At 42.8% G+C, this 9,791-nt stretch overlaps 1 long non-coding RNA gene across 1 annotated transcript; it reads right to left on the reverse strand.

Annotated features, from left to right (window-relative positions):
* Positions 1 to 245: 245 nt before the first annotated feature.
* On the reverse strand, positions 246 to 6,094 carry LOC147367229 (uncharacterized). Its single transcript, XR_015169956.1, has 3 exons — positions 5,381 to 6,094; positions 4,819 to 4,943; positions 246 to 1,129 (listed from the first exon to the last, which is right to left on the reverse strand). It is a non-coding gene; the product is annotated as an uncharacterized LOC147367229 (long non-coding RNA).
* Positions 6,095 to 9,791: the final 3,697 nt, after the last annotated feature.

The following is a 9,791-nucleotide window of genomic DNA, read 5'->3' on the forward strand; positions in this document are numbered from 1 at the left end:
GAAAAGTCACATCAAACCTGCCTTATGGTACACATGGGAAAAACAGGCTCAGAGAGGGCAAGCCGACTGGCAGCAACCACCCTGGGCCTGCATTCCCAGTAGTGTTCTCTGCTCAAATGATTCCTAGCAGCCCCCATGAAAAAGTCCTCAACCACAGGAGGTTTCCCCTCCACCCGCCGCTGGATGGGGGCCGCAATGAAACCAGGATATTCCTATAGATTTGAAAACCCAAAGGCATAGCCCTCTTGTTTTTAAGATTTCATCTTAATTTATTTGGGCTCATGTGGTTTACAGAAACCTTGTTTCTTGCAAGAAAAATAACAAAGAAATGATGGCTCCCTGTGTCAAATCTCTGGGAGGTGTAGGACACAAGAAACATTCTGCTCCTCATCTCACAATCTGTGGGGAACCAGAGAAATCCCAAGCCTAATGTTTCCCAGGGAGTAGCACTATGATGCTGGAACAAATATCAAAGGAAGATGCAACTGGCAAAGTGGAAAAACAGTGATTTAAGAATTGAGAGATTTGGGTGCAGGTTTCAGTTTTGTCATTGATGTTCTTTGCGACCTTGGGCAAACACCATCCCATTCCATGCCTGATTCATTACCAATAATTTGGAGGAATGAAAACAAGAGGCTCTCTAAACTACCCTTCCAGCATCAGCTCTGACTGGAGGCCCAAGTCTCTTCCTGTTATCCCTGGACACCACCTCCAGCCTTCCTTCTGTGCTTGCAAAGCCTGGGCAGAGGTGAGAGGGTGTCTCCCAGCCATGTTGTATCTCCATCTAAAATCAGATTTATTCAGTGACTTGTCCACTTTTCTCAGGAAGTGACAGCTGATGCATAAGGAGTTCCTGAGGTGCCTTGTCCAGATCTAACCAGGGAAATCAAGGAAAAGACAATCTCCAGATTGCTCTGGCTGACGCTGCTGCTATAAGATGATGTTAATTCTGCTGTTTACAGAAATAAGTCCAGTGTGAGTTGAGGCTTTTTGGTGTGTTTAAAGCCAGATGGTATTTCCTGCCTTGATCAGCCTCAGAGCTTTGGTTCCCATGACAACCTCCAAGTTCCACTACTGCAACTTCTCCATTCTCTGAGCTTCTTCCTCTTCCACCATTGTGCCAGGGTCCCTGGAGAAGAAAGCCACTAACTAGCAGCTTGTGCATGGGACTTTACAGTTTACAACGCACCCCAGCATTTGTTACTTGATTTACTCCTCACCACAGCCTTGCCAGATAGCACTTGCTATTTCCTCCATTTCACAGATGGGAAAACCAAAGACTCAGAGATGAGGCAATCTGCCCTCTCAGCCGTTAGTGGTGTCAGCAGGACTCAAAGCCAGGTTTTATGACTTTGGACCTCATGTGGGGCCCACTGTGCCAGTGTGCCCCATCCATCAGACCACCTACTCACTTAGGATTCCTGTGGTCAATTCCATACAGATAGGGATCTAGATCAAGGTGTGACATCCTTAGCAAAGTTATTTAACTTCTCTGTACCTCGCCTTCCTCATCTGTAAAATGGGTAGTAATAGTGGTCCTTCTAGATGGACGGGAAGATTGAATTAGCAAAACCACAGTAGGGCTTCCCAGGTGGGTCAGTGGTAAAGAACCTGCCTATCAATGCAGGAGATACTGGTTTGATCCCTGGGTCAGGAAGATCTCCTGGAGAAGGAAATGGCAACCCACTCCAGTATTCTTGCTTGGGAAGTCTCATGGACAGAGAAGTCTGGCAAGCTATAGTCCATGGGGTTGCAAAGAGTTGGATAGAACTTAGCAACTAAACAACAACAAAACTACAGTAAATGTTTGCTGAGAAGCCTGGGTGAGTCTCGGTTCTATTTTAACCATGTCGTGACCTTGGATGGGTCATTTTGTTTGCTGATTCCTGTTTCCCCTCTGTGTAAGAGGTGACAGCATTATGGTGCTCATATGGAATTCACGTGTGATGAGATTAGTGCACAGAAGGTGCCTTAGAGGGACACTCTCAAACTGCAGCAGGTATATGGATCCTCTGGGGACCTTGTGAAGATGCAGATTTTGGCTCAGGAAGGCATTTCTTACAAGCACTCAGTTCAGTTAAGTTCAGTTCAGTCGCTCAGTCGTGTCTGACTCTTTGCAACTCCATGAATTGCAGCACGCCCAGCCTCCCTGTCCATCACCAACTCCCAAAGCACTCAGGGGATGCCAGAGCTCCTGGTCCATGGACCACTCTGAGAACAAAAGCCATAGTGAGAAAACCACCATACAAGTATTATTAACGATCAGTAATGCATAGTGCTCAGTGAAGCCATCTGGTCCTGGACTTTTGTTTACAGATTCAATTTTACTTTTAGTGATCGGTCTGTTCAAATTATCTATTCTTTCTTGATTAAGTTTTGGTGGGCTGTATGTTTTTAGAAACTTGTCCATTCCTTCTAGGTTGCCCAATTTGTTGGCATATAATTATTTATAGTATTCTCTTGGGGATTTTTGTATTTCTGTGGTATTGGTTGTGATTTCTCCTCTATCATTTCTTATTTTGTTTATTTGGGTCTTCTCTCATTGTTTCTTGGTGAGCCTAGCCAAAGGTTTGTTGATTTTGTTTACCGTTTAAAAAAAAAAAAACTCTTGGTTTTATTAAATTTTTAATCTCTATTTTATTTCCTCTCTGATCTTTATTATTTCCTTCCTTCTACTGACTTTAGGGTTTTTTTTGTTCTTCTTTTTCCAATTCTTTTAGGTGGTAGGTTAGGTTGTTTATTTGAAATTTTTCTTGTTTTTGAGGAGGGCCTGTATCACTCTGAACTTCCCTCTTAGCACTATTCTTGTTGCATCCCACAGATTTTGCAGGACTAAGCTTTTATTGTCATTTGTCTCAAGGTGTTTTTAAATTTCCACTTTGACTTCGCTGATTTTTTTAGTAGCATGTTGTTTAGTTTCCATGTAACCATTTATTTTTTTCTCTTTCTGTGGTTTCATGTTGTAGTGGTCAGAAAAGTTCCCTGAAATAATTTCTATGCCCCTAAATTTGTTGAAGTTTTTTTTGTATCCTATAATGTGGCTTATCCTAAAGAATGTTCCATATGCTCTTGAAAAGAATGTGTGCTCTGGTTTTTATGGACACAATGTCCTGAAAATATCAATTAACTCTAACTATTCTATGGCATCACCCAGAATCTGTTGTCTTATTGATTTTCTGTCTGGAAGATGTGTCCTTTGATGTCAGTGATATGTTTAAGTCTCTCACTATTATTGTATTCCCATCAATTTCTCCCTTTATGTCTGTTAGTATTTATGTATTTAGGAGCTCCTATATTGGGTATACATACATATGTTAATGACTGTAATATCCTCTTCTTGTAGAGATCCTTTTATCATTATGTAGAGTCTTTATTCTCTTTCTTTATGGCCTTTGTTTTAAAGTCTATTTTGTTATGTGAGTATTGCTACCTCATGCTTTCTTGTCATTTCTGTGATTACGTTACTATCCAAAGCGATCTACAGATTTAATCTGATCTCTATCAAATTACTCATGACATTTTTTACAGAACTAGAACAAATAATCCTAAAATTTATATGGAACCATAAAAGGCCCAGAATTGCCAAAGCAATCTTGAGGAAAAAGAACACAGTTAGAGATAAAACACTCCCAAATTTCAGATAATACTACAGAGCTACAGTAATCAAAACAGTGTGGTACTGGCACAAAAGCAAACAAATGCATAAATGGAACAGAACAGAGAGCCCACAAACAAACCCACATACCTACAATCAATTAATCTTTGACAAAGAAGATAAGAATATACAATGGAAAAAAGACAAGTCTCCTTAGCAAGTGGTGGGGGAAAGCTAGACAGCCACATATAAACCAGTGAAGTCAGAATACTTCCTCATACCATAGACAAAAATAAACTCAAAATGGCTTAAAGACTTGAATATAAGATATGACACTATAAAACTCCTAGTAGAGAACATGGGCAAAACATTCTTTGACATAAATCACAGCAATGTTTTCTTAGGTCCGTCACCCAAGGCAATGGAAATAAAAGCAAAACTGAACAAATGGGACCTAATCAAATTTATATGCTTTTGAACAGCAAAGGAAACTATAAACAAAATGAAAAGACAATTTACAGACTGGGAGAAAATATTTGAAAATGATGTGACCAACAAAGGCTTAATTTCCAAAATACACAAACAGTTTATACAAGTGATAAACAAAAAAACAACCCAATCAAAAAGTGAGCAGAAGACCTAAATAGACATTTCTCCAAAGACATACAGATGGCCAACAGACACATGAAAAGATGCTCAACATTGCGAACTATGCAAATCAAAACTACAATGACATATTACCTCACACTGATGAGAGTGGCCATCATTAAAAGTATACAAATAATAAATGATGGAGAGGGTGTAGAAAAAAGGGAACCCTCCTACACTGTTGGTGGGAATGTAATTTGGTATAGCCACTATGGAAAACAGCATGGAAGTTCCTTTAAAAATTAAAAATAGAGCTACTATATGATCGAGCAATCCCACTTCTGGGCACATATCCAGAAAAGATGAAAACTCAAATTCAAAATGATACATGCACCCCTATGTTCATGGCAGCACTATTTATAATAGCTAAGACATGAAAGCAATCTAAATGTCCACCAACAGACGAATAGCTAAACAAGATGTGGTGTATACATATACAGTAGAATATTACTCAGTCATTAAAAAAGAATGAAATATGCCATTTGCAGCAACATGGATGGACCTAGAGATTATCATACTAAGTGAAGTAAAGTAAATCAGACAGAGAAAGACAAATACCATGTGATATCACTTACATGAGGACTTCCCCTGTGGCTCAGAAGGTAAAGCATCTGCCTACAATGTGGGAGATCTGGGTTCGATCCCTGGGTCAAGAAGATCCTCTGGAGAAGGAAATGGCAATCCACTCCAGTACTCTTGCCTGAAAAATCACATGAACAGAGGAGCCTGGTAGGCTACAGTCCATAGGGTCGCAAAGAGTCAGACATGACTGAGCGACTTCACACACTTCATACATCACTTACATGTGGAATCTAAAATATGATACAAATGAATTTATTTACAAAACAAAAACAGACTCACAGACATAGAAACTTATGGTTATCAAAGAGGAAAGGGGGAAGGAGGGATAAATTAGGAGTTTGGGATTAGCAGATATAAATTATTATACATAAAATAGATAAAAGTCCTCCTGTATATCCCAGCCAACTATATCCAATAAAAGAATATGAAAAAGAATAACTGAATCATTTGGCTGTATACCAGAAACTAACACAACACTGTAAACCAACTATACTTCAAATAAACAAACAAATAAAGCAGAGTGCCATGCCCATAAGCCTCCAGTTATAAACTTACTTGAAAATTCAAGAAACTTGGAGAGCCCACTGGAAGTGTCAGCAGGAGCCCATTTGGAGAGTTTTTCCAGGTGGGAAGTTTCTATCAGGAGAAAGGCTCCTTAGGGGTCACAGCCCCAGGCTCTGTGCATCCTAGAACCCCCACAGGGCTCTTGGGAAAGATATATCTAATCTTGGGGCTTAACAGAGGATGTGAAAAGTCAGTGTGTTATATCAAGTACATCAAAATATACTCACTGCTAATGACTTGTGCAATTGTTCAAAAATAAAACTAAAACTTTTAAGTAAAAAAAAAAAAATTACCTATGGCTGATTCATGTTGCAGTTTGACAGAAAACAACAAAATTCTGTAAAGCAATTATCCTTCAATTAAAAAATAAATTAGAAAAAAATCAATGTGATCCAAGAATGCTAAGTGAAGTGGATCAAAGTACAAAGAGATATTCCATGAGTCTAAAGAATACAGGAGACATGAGTTTGATCCATGGTCTGGGAAGATCCCACATTCCATGGAATAACTAAACCTGTGTGCCACAACTATTGAACCTGTGCTGTACAGCCTGTGCTCTGCAACAGCAGAAGCCACCACACTGAGAAGCCCATGTACTGCAACTGGAGAGTAGTCCCTGCTCTGTGCAACTAGAGAAAAGCCCATGCAGCAACAAAGACCAAGCACAGCCAATATATAAATAAATAAAATTATTTAAAAAAAAAATAAAGAATACAGTCTGTATCTTGTGCTTTTTTCCTCCAATTATTTCTTTGCTCTGAATTCTTTTTTTATGATTGTAGGTTGCAAACTGAATTATGTGGGTTAAATTCATTGCTATTCAATAATGGTGGTGGTAGTTTAGTCACCAAGCTGTGTCTGACTCTTGCAACCCCATGGACTAGGGTCTGCCAGGCTCCTCTACCCATGGACTTTTCCAGGCAAGAATATTGGAGTGGGGTGCCATTTCCTACTCCAGGGGTCTTCTCCATCCTGGGATCCAAGCCATGTCTCTTGTGTCTCCTGCATTGGCCAGTGGATTCTTTACTACTAGTGCTACCTAGGAAGCCCTAAGAATACTGGAGTAGGTTTCTGTTTTCTTCTCTAGGGAATCTTCCTGACCCAGGGATAGATCCCATGTCTCCTGCATTGCAGAAGGATTCTTTACCACTGAGCCACCAGGGAAGCCCCTTGCTATGCGATTAACAAATATTTTCCAATTGTTCTTTCAATTCATTTGGACAGTGCATCCCTGGCCCTGTTGCAGTTCCATAACCTAGCTCCTCTGGCTGCTACCAGCTCAGGGTTCCTTAATGTGGCTGTGCTGAGTTGCGGTTCCAGCAGAGCACAAACATTCCCTGCACTGCAGCTAGTGAGGAAGAGCTCATGTGGCCCTGACCCTCCAGGAACAGGGAGAGGAAATGAGCGATTACAACACCTGATGACCCACAGACACTCATCCAGTGCCCTGCATAGTATTGAGCACTGGACTCGAAGTTAACCCTTGCTCTGCCTTATGAGCCAGGACTGTCACCACCCCAGTAGATCATAAGCTCTGCCAAGGCAGAAACTTTGATTTGCCCTCTGGACATCCCCAGTGCCTAGGACAGTGCTCCATCAGCGGATTTCCCTGACTGTCCAGTAGTTAAGACTCCCAGCTTTCACCGCGGTGGGGCAGTGGAGCGGTGGGGCAGGGAGTGGGGGGGGTGTGGTTGGGGAATCTAAGATCCCGCTTGCCACGTCGTGCGGCAAACAACAACAAAATCCCACAGATTTCGCTTACCTGAGGAAGCTGCCACCATGTACACAACATGCTGGCAAGTCTGCTGCCTCAGGTGGCCTGACAGACTCTCCCCCAGAGGATTCCCTCTGACTTCAGGCTTTTGGCCACTGTCCCTTATGAAGAATTAGTAAAGTTAATTTCCCTTGAAACCACCTCACCAATGAAGCGAACCTACAGAAGCTTCAGGAACTCTGGAGTGTAGTCTCCAGTTCTAGGTTCTTCTTTACAGCTTAACTTCCTCTCCACACATGCACAGCCTCACACTCATAATGCCCCAGCTCACAGGCCGGCCTCCGTAGGCGCAGACTCTGAGTACACACTGGCCTGCAGCGCCTAGTTTAGGCAACGGTCTGGAGATGGACCCCTGCGGCAGGGCAGGGAAAGTGGAACTCGGCAGACGGCGGCAGGGGCCTTGTCACCGGAAGCGCAGAGGCTGGTGGTGGAAGTGGGCATCGGAGGCCCTGGGGCCCGTCGGTGGAGTAAGTGTCCAAGCCAATGCTGAAGCTTTTCTGAAAACGCTCGTCTGTGACTCAAAGGGAGTGTTTCTTATTTTGAGTAAAGTGGAGACAATTATTCTTTTGAAGGAACTACGAACAAGTGAAGCAGAGAAGCCCCGAGGACCCTGGAGATAGGAAATGAAGCCAAGAGAAGAGGCTGGAGGGCAAGGGAGCACGAAGTGCCTCAGGGAGCAGGCCCACCTTCCCCAGGGGCTCGCTTCCCCCAGAGCCCGGACAAGGGCGGCCCCCCTCATTCCTGCGTGTTTTCTGCGCGGGGCTCTGGTTGGGACCTGCAGTCCATCTAGACACCTCTGATGAAGGGGACAGAAAGGTGCGTGTACATAGGTGGAGGGGGGCAGGGGGCAGAGGGGAGAGAGCAAGACCTTACGGTGGTTACCATCCTTCACACTGAAGAGCAAGGGCGAGAAGGTGAACACTGACGGAAGGGTGGAGGACCAGCCAGGTCATGAGCTCTCCTTTTCTTCCTTTTACAGCAAAAAATACATAAAATTTTACTATTTTAACAGTTTTTAAAGTGTACAGTTCAGTGGCACTAAGCACACCCACAATGTTGTATATCTGATACACCCATCACCATTATCTAGTTCCAGGGCTTTATCCTGACCCCAAAACGAAACTGCCTACACATTAAGCAGTGGCCCCCATTCCCTCAGTCCCCAAATCTCAGCTTCCCAATCCAAATCTCTATGGATTGACCAATTCTATACATTTCATATAAATGGGAATCACATACTATGTGGTCTTTTGTGTCTGGCTTCTTCTTTTCTTGGCTTTTTTCAAATTTCATCCATGTTGTGGTGTGGATCATTACTTCTATGGCTGAACAATACTGCACTGTGTGGCTAATCCCACTTTTGTATATCCATTCATCCACTGATGGCCATTTGGGTTATTTCTACCTTGTGGCTATTGTGAATTGTGCTGCTGTGAATATATGCATACAAGTTTTTGCTCGACTATCTATTTTCAATTCTTTGGGGAAGGAGTAGAGTTTCTGGGTCATACGGAAGTTTGATATTTATTGAGGAACCACTTCCCCTTCTTTTTACAGATTTTCACAGACTCAGGAGGCTGGAACTCAAAAGTGAGCTAGAACAATGTTTCTCAGATTTTGGATTTCACACACCTCTAAAACTAAAACTACCATTACCACCACCCCCACCAAAGTAATAGGGACTTGCGTCAGGAATAAGGCCAACCTCATACTCTTTGCCTTGTACTTCTCTTCCTATCACCTCCACCATTGGGTCGTTTGGCAAACACTTGCCTGGTCCAATCTGCATCCAAAGTCTGAGTTTCCCTCTCCAGCTGCCTTGGGCTTGAGCAGCCTCTGGGGGCCCATCTGGGGGATGCTCTCCTTTCTAGGTAGCCCTGGTCCCTGAAATGTTCTCCCTCATGGAGAGTTGGTCCTACTCCCAGTCTCCCCAGTCTTTGCTCCCCACTCTGGGGGTCTCACAGACATTGGCCTCCTTTCACTTGTTTTGGGACTGGGACCTATGCTACTTTCTGTCTCCCAAATGCTCTATAGGGCTGAACACAGGCAACATGAGACACTGAGAGCAGAAGAGGTAGAGATAAGGGAGTCCCCCAATTTGTGAAGATTCTTAGCAGAAACAAAGAGAATCTCCAAGCTGTATGGGTGTGTGTGTGTGTGTGTGTATAGTATTATAGTATTTCATAAACACCTCTCCTCCTACACACACAGAAAAAGTTGTGAACAAGCTATAAAGACTAACAAAGTTTTGTTTTGTGGTTGGCTTGGCTTATCCCAGTTCAACATTTCTGTGTGGAAAGTCAGCAAGATAGCATGGGGAGAATTCAGAGCTGAGGTCTGCATTCAAATCAACCTTCCCCCGTTACAGGGCGACCTTGGTGAAGTTAATATGTGTGCCACGCTCACCAAATTGGTGGAAAAGGGATTTTAAGGCAGACTCATGAGATTATCATGAAGGTGAGGCTACAGAAGTGCCCAGCACACCATAGGCACTTGCTCCGTAAAAGTTCTCACTGGAAGAAATCTGAGCAGCATTTTATACCTTCTATGAGCAAAATCAAAGTGAGAAGACATTATTTAATATACATTTGGCAAACAAAAAATACTTCAAAGAATCAAGTCCCTGTA

Source organism: Bos grunniens, chromosome 8 (genome assembly GCF_055505025.1).
Source record: "Bos grunniens cultivar Pamir isolate PY7600 chromosome 8, Bosgru_T2T1.0, whole genome shotgun sequence".
Classification (NCBI taxonomy): domain Eukaryota; kingdom Metazoa; phylum Chordata; class Mammalia; order Artiodactyla; family Bovidae; genus Bos; species Bos grunniens.